General features: G+C 40.7%; 1 pseudogene; it reads left to right on the top strand.

Annotated features, from left to right (window-relative positions):
• The first annotated feature begins 216 nt into the window (after positions 1-216).
• On the top strand, positions 217-991 carry LOC112412350 (ras-related protein Rap-1b-like; annotated as a pseudogene).
• Positions 992-7,807: the final 6,816 nt, after the last annotated feature.

Here is a 7,807-nt window from a genome sequence, read left to right on the forward strand (position 1 = left end):
TGCCACTACCCTCCACTGAGGTGAAGGGCTTTACAAAGCAGAATTTGATCAGGTCCAAGAATTTCAGCTTCGGTAAACCAGCTGGATCTGCGGCGGTAGCAGTAGCAGCAGGACCGCGTGGCTCTGGGAGCAGCGACCCGGAGGGAGCAGGAGGCGACGCTGGCTGCAGGGACCCGGTGACAGCACAAGAGGTACTAGGTTTTACAAGTTTGCAACATGCATGAGTATAAGCTAGTCGTTCTTGGATCGGGAGGAGTTGAAAAATCTGCTCTGACTGTACAATTTGTTCAAGAAATTTTTGTTGAAAAATATGATCCTATGATAGATTTTTATGGAAAGCAAGCTGAAGTAGATGCACAACAGTGTATGCTTGAAATCTGGGATACTGCGGGAATGCAACAATTTACAGCAATGAGGGATTTGTACATGAAAGACAGACAAAGCCAAAAAAAAAAAAGGGCTTCCCTGGTGGCGCAGTTGTTGAGAGTCCGCCTGCCGATGCAGGGGACACGGGTCCGTGCCCTGGTCCGGAAAGATCCCACATTCCGCGGAGCGGGTGGGTCTGTGGGCCATGGCCACTGGGCCTGCGTGTCCGGAGCCGGTGCTCCGCAAGGGGTGAAGCCACAGCAGTGAGAGGCCCTCGTACTGCAAAAAAAAAAAAAAAAAAAAAAAAAAAAAAAAAACAAGAAAAACGGACAGAGCTTTACATTAGTTTATTCCATCACAGCAGAGTCCACATTTAATGATTTACAATGTCTGAGAGAACAGATTCTTCGAGTTAAACACACTGATGATGTTCCAATGATTATAGATGAAAGAGTTGTAGGAAAGAAACAAGGTCAACATCTAGCAAGACAATATGCTGTCTTAGAATCCTCTGCAAAATAAAATAAATGCTAATGAGATCTTTTATGACCTAGTGCAACAAATTTACAGAAAAACTCCAGTGCCTATGAAGGACTGCAAAAAGTCATCATGTCAGCTGCTTTAATATACTATTGATAAATGCATTGCAGCTCTGAGCCAGGTCTGAAGAACTGTTGCTCACGTCAACGGTGCCAGCATTCCAATTTTGTTAAACCTACCAACATGTTAAATTTTGTGTGGCGGAGCACTTTAAGAGGCAGGTGAAAGCTACTACATCAGTTTGCACATTCTAATCACTTTCCAGTATCACAAGAGAGATTTTTACTTATATAATAGTCCTAGAGTATGCAGCTGGTAAAATCAAAGCTACAATCCAGTATTACTGCTAAGAGACATTTTTCATCCACCAATGTTGTATATGTATGAAAATGGTGAACACACCCCATACTTTGTACTGGAGAGTATAATAATGTAAATCCTAAAAGCACCACTATTTTACCATAATAAAAGAAAGCCCAAAGAGCTCCTATATAGACTACTCCAGATAACTTTGCTTCTTTGATACTTGTAGTTTATTGTAATCTTTTTTAAGAAATTCAAGGTCATTATCATTGTATTTTACTCACTTACCTTGTACTGTAATTGCTTTGATTAACACAGCTATACAGTTTTTTAAATTAAAAGAACTGTGGAGATAGTGATCTTGTCTTTAAAATATGATAGTCCTTTCAGGAAAATGTCTTAGATTAAAGACGTTGCTTTTAATATCTGTTGGGAAGAAAATGTCCAGACTTTTCAAATCTTTTATTATATGTTTCTTCTTTTGTTTACATAGGGAACAACATTTATAGTTGTGTGTACAGTGGGGGTTTACAACAAGAAGTGTATATATTCAAACAATTTTTTAATTTTTGTAAATAATGTTCAGGCTTCTGCAGCTGGAGATTCTCACTGTGACTCCCCTGCTTGCTCATGCATAAGTGTATTTGCAATACCAAATAAACAGGTTTAGTATTTTTACCTGTTAGTGATTGTTTCACATGTGTAACGTTTTGGTTGAGATGTTAAATGGTGAACGAGTACTGTGGATGTAAATGTGGGAAGTAATTTTAATCATGTGTAATTGGTCACAAGGCCTAAGCTGCCGTCACGATTGTTATTTTATTTAACAATACCTGTTGCCTTGTATGCATTAACATTTGGGTGTACAGATTGTGTGTCTAATCCAACAGGTAGCCACAGTATTTAAACTGACCAACCTAATGTTACAACTACTTTGAGGTGGCCAAATGTAAACTAAAGACCTTAGTGAGAGGCCCGCGTACCACACAAAAAAAAAAGTGGTACAGTTTTGTGTAACTTAGCATCAGTAGTTCAATAAATTTGGATTGCGCAAGAGCTTGCGCTTATTAAAAAAGAATTTAAAAGAATTTCAGCTTCTACATGTTGTTTGCTGACATTTCCTCCAGTAACTAGTTAGGATTCAAGCAGAAAGATAGGACCATGTAAGTGATATAAACGATTTATTGCAGGGACAAGACCTCATGCAATTGTGGGAGCTGGTTGAGCAGTGTATGTGACTCTGCTGCCCTGTGTCTGTGCTGGGCCTGAGGTCACTGAGGCCTGCAGTCCAGAAGGGAAGATGAATGTGAAGCAGGGGCAAGAAAGGACAAACTAGAATCACAAAGACAAAATGGAACCCACAGCAGTCTCTCAAGGTCTCCAAACCTCCAACCTCAACAATGTGGGTGACCTGCTGGCACACTACACTCTAACGCTGCTCATGAACTTGGCCCAGGATTCAAAAAGTTAAGGAGAAGTTCCAGTGGGAAGTGGACAGAGTTGTGAGCCTGGGGCTGCCCAAAGCCAAGGTGGGCCATGAGATTGGTGAGTGTGAGTGGACTGTAGCTGCACCTGCCCTGAAATACGTCACTTACACTTTCACGCCTCCTGCACCTTTCCTGTGAGTGCAGCCCTAACCCAGAACCATGCAGGAAAGGGAATTCTGGGAGATGTAGTTCCATCTTAGCTAAAGAGACTTCATACCTACCACCACCTCTATGAATTAAATTATCCATCTTATCCTCCCAAAAACCTCATATTCAGTGTTCTAGCCAAAGGGTTAGCAGGTTGGCTACTTTTTTGGAGATTTTTAGGAACGCTTAGAGAGGAGGCATGTATGTCAGCAAAGACAATATTTCATGAAACAAATTAGCAGAGGCATTCATGGAAGGCCACACTGAAAGCGGTGTACACAGTAACTTTTAAGGACCACACTTTCACATAAATGAGACACATCTCTACCTCAAATTGTAACTTCTGAACTAGAACACTGAAATCTGAATAACTTGAAAGTATTTTGTAGAAGAGCTCTTGTTTCACTTAGAGAATAAACTGAACCTTGGGAAAACCTAGATTTGATAGACAGAAATAGAGAGGGAAAGGAAAAGAGAAAGGGAGAAAGAGAGTTTGAAAATAAAATACAGCACTTACTATGACCTCAGGGCTAAGTAGAGCAGATAAATTTCCCTTGAAGGTTCTTGAGATATGAACTGCAAAGGCAATTACTAAAAATACTGTTTGGTTAATCTTCCCCTTGACAATTCACTTGGGTGCCCTTTGGGACATTCTCCACACCACCCCACACCGCCAACCTTGCTCTTAATAAAGCTAACATGCACAGTCCCCGACTTATCCGTCTGCAGGCTTAACAAAACTTGGAAGACTTCCCTAGACCACATGCCACAGAAGAGAAATTCTGGGCACGGGACAGGTGGATTTGCAGCTTTGCTCACGGGGCTAAATCCAGAGGCCGTTTCTCCCAGAACAGAAAAACAGAGGCTAATATTAGCTTTATTTTGCTTTGTTGTTAGGTGGATACTAAAAAGGGACTAAAATTAATGTCCCAGTGACCATCTAGGGAATGAACAGCATCACCTGGTGCTGTGCCCTGTTGGGAGCAGTGAGAGGCATTGGGTTTGCTATAGAGGAAGAGTTTATCTTGGTCTGTGAATCAGGCAACGTCTGTTCACTTAGTTGGAGGCTGAGGAGTTTACCATCCAGTGAGACAAGTGATTACACGTTCCTGCCATTTCTACAATATGCGTTTGGTTTTTTGAGGTGGCATGCTTCATTAATGAATATTTTCTAATATCAGAACATAGATGTTGTTTGCATTTTTGGTAAAAAGTACATAACATTAATTTTATCATTGTAATCATTTTTATGTGTACAGTTCATTAGTATTAAGTATACGCAACTCTACATTAATTAAAAACGAATTCCTTCCTCCCCTCAGCCCTTGACAAGTACTCTTTTTTCTTTCATTTTTTTTGAGCCATTTTATTGAGGTATGATTGTCATAAAAAACTGTGCATATCTATAAAAAGGAAACAATAATTTGATGTGTTAGGAAATAAGTATACTCATGAAACCTCTACTACATTCAAAGCCATCCAACATCTCACCTCCAAAGCTTCCTCCTACCCCCTTTATATTTTTTAATTTTTATTTATTTTTAATATAATTTTTCTTTTGTGGTAAGAGCACTGAACATAAGCTCTACTGACCTAGCAAATTTTCAAGTATACAGTACAGTACTGTCAACTACATATAGGCCTTATGTTGTACAGGAGGTCTCCAGAATTTATTCTTCTGCTCTAACTGGAACTTTGTACACTTTGACCAATACCTTCCCATTTCCCTGTCTGTCCAGGCCCAGGTAACCACTATTCTATCTACTATCTTTTCTGTGAGTTTATGAGATTCCTCATAAAAGTGGGATCATACAGTATTTGTCCTTCTGTGTCTGGCTTATTTCACTTAACATAATGTCCTCCAGGCCCATCTATTTCCATTTCTTAACTATTGTAAATAATGCTGTAGTGCACACGAGTGTGAAAATATCTCTTCAAGATCCTGCTTTGAAATCTTTTGGATATATAACCAGAAGTGGGATTGCTGTATCATATGCTAATTTCATTTTTAATTTTTTGAGGAATCTCCACACTGTTTTCCATAATGGCTGCACCATTTTACATTCCCACTAGCAGGAGGATGCACAAGGGTCCCAACTTCTCTGCATCCTCACCAACATTTGTTATCTTCTATTTTTTGATAGTGGCTATCCTAATGGACGTGAGGTGATATTGATAGCAAACAGGACCCTGTGGGGCTCCTGGGCACAAAAGTCTTTCTGTATCCCCCAATTATTTTCTTTAAAAAAATATTTATTTATTTGGTAGCACTGGGTCTTAGTTGCAGAAGGCACACTCCTTATTTGTGGCATGCGTTAGTTGAGGCATGCACGTGGGATCTAGTTCCCTGACCAGAGATCAAACCTGGGCTCCCTACATTGGGAGTACAGAGACTTATCCACTGTGCCTCCAGGAAAGTCCCCTGTCCCCCATTTCTTGATTATAGGAAATAAGCTTCATGAAGCCTCCACGATCTTCCCTGAGGGCAGGTTCAAAGAGATGCTAATTAGGGAAGGGAAGGGATATAAGGGGGAAACAATCAAAAGAAACAATAGTGCAGCCTTGGGGCAGGGTCCAGTTTCCCCCTCAAGGGATATACAGTACAGTGTCTTTGAGTTGTTTTGCAGATACTTGAAACCCCCCCACCAGGTGGGAGAAGTTAACTGTATGTTGCCCACAAGCCGGGAATAGACCCCAGACCAGTTGGAACCAGAAGGTTGATGATGCTGACTCCCACTTACCTCACCACTAACCAATCAGAAGAATGTCCATGAGCTGATCATCCCCTCTTTGAGTCATTACTATAAAACTCCTCACTACACGCTCCAGGTAAGGACACAGCTTTGTGGGCATTAGCCTGTTGTGGCCCCCTTTGCCTGGCAAAGCAATAAAGCTATTCTTTCTACTTCACCCAAAACTCTGTCTCCAAGAATTAATTTAATTCAGTCTCAGGGTACAGAGACAAGATTCGGCTTCAGTATCTTATTGTGGTTTGCATTTCTTTTATGATTAATGATGTTGAGCATCTTTCCATTGAGCCTAAGTATTTATAAGAAAAGAATCTTGTGGAGAATAAAATGAAGAAAAGTTAGGGTAGTAACATTGATGGCAAATCTCATGGCCATGATAAGAACATATTCCCTTTCTTTTTCTTTTAATTTTTAAAATTAAAAAAAATTTTTGGTCATGCTGAGCAGCATGTGGGATCTTAGTTCCCCAACCAGGAATCCAACCAATGCCTCCTGCATTAGAAGCATGGAGTTCTAACCACTGTACCACCAGGGAAGTCCCTCCCTTTCTTTTTTATGTTGCACTGTATGTGAAACCTCCCACATAGCTTAGTCATCTTTTCTTCTGTTATTTGAGCACACTTGTACTCTCTGACATGATCCCGAACTAGAAGCTAAGTTTCGAATTTATGAGTCATAGATTGCTGGAACTGGAAAGGATATAAGAGATATTCTAATTACAACATCCCCATTTTACAGCTGAGAAAACTGTGGATTAAAAAGTGAAAAAGAGGGTGCACCCTGGTGGTGCAGTGGTTGAGAGTCCGCCTGCAGATGCAGGGGACACAGGTTCGTGCCCCGGTCTGGGAAGATCCCACATGCCGTGGAGCAGCTAGGCCCATGAGCCATGGCTGCTGAACTGCGCATTCGGGAGTCTGTGCTCCACAACGGGAGAGGCCATAACAGTGAAAAGTCTGCGTACCGCAAAAAAAAAAAAAAAAAGTGAAAAAGAATTCAACTGTGAAGAAATATATCAATATAAGAGGAAAAAATCTTTCTAATTACTGAAAAATCTAAATTCTATTTCATCCCCATTACAAAAAAGTTCTATCAAATCTGGAAATATTGGAAGACTCAGTTTCCTGTGGTTGAGCACATTTTGAATGATTATCACAATTTTTCCAAGGTCTCCGTAAGATGTTTTGTGCTGTAATCCCCTCCTCTTTGTAAGTCCAATGTGACTGAGTATAGGCTTTGGAACTCAGGACAGATTATTGGCTCATATAACTCATAACGTACTAACTTTTGTTTAAGTTTTGAGAATGAGAGTAAATTCACATATGTGATGTCATGATGGTGAAAGGAACACGAAGTTAGGAAAAAACAGCAGGTCAGCTTAACCATCATTACTGAACCCCCATCTTGTGGCAGGTGCTGTTCTGGGCCTCATGAAGTATATGAAATCTCAACAACATGGACAGGAGCCTCAAGGCCAGTACAGGCCCAGCAATTCTTCCCAGAGCATGTCCTGTGTATTAGGGGTCTCCTGAGAAACAGAAACAATAGGATGTATGTATGTATATAAAGATAGTTATGATAAGGAATTGACTCGCATGAATATACAGGCTGAAAAGTCCCAAGATTTGTAGTCAGCCAGCTGGAGACCCAGATGAGCTGATGTTTCAGTTTGATTTCTGATGCCAAAATATTGGCTCTCTGTAAACAGTTGCCAAATAGAAATACGGAGACAGAATTTAGGAGGAAAGAGAAAGAGTAACTTTATTTCTTTGCCAGGCAAAGAGGGAACACAGCAGGCTAGTGCCTCCAAAAACTGTGCCTCCTTGGAGAGGGTAGTAAGAAGTTTTTATAGTAATGATTCAAAGAAGCCATGATCAGCTCATGGACATTTTTCTGATAGGTTGGTGGTAAGGTAAGTGGGAGTCAGCATCATCAACCTTCTGGTTCTAATTGGTCTGCAGTCTTTGTTCTTGTAAGCAGCATATCATCATTAATCGCTAACTTTTCCTACCTGGAGGGGGTTTCAGTATCTGCAAAATAGCTCAAAGATATTGTTGTGTGTGTGTCCATTGATTGGGAACCAGGACCTTGCCCCAAGGCTGAACTACTGTTTCTCTTGACTTTGTTTCTCCCATGTCTCATATCTCCTCCCTTCCCTAAATAACAGCTGCTTGAATCTGCCCGTTGGCACTCAGGGAAGGTCATGGAGACTGAATG

This window comes from Neophocaena asiaeorientalis, unplaced genomic scaffold, assembly GCF_003031525.2.
Source record: "Neophocaena asiaeorientalis asiaeorientalis breed wild unplaced genomic scaffold, Neophocaena_asiaeorientalis_V1.1 scaffold963, whole genome shotgun sequence".
Lineage (NCBI taxonomy): Eukaryota > Metazoa > Chordata > Mammalia > Artiodactyla > Phocoenidae > Neophocaena > Neophocaena asiaeorientalis.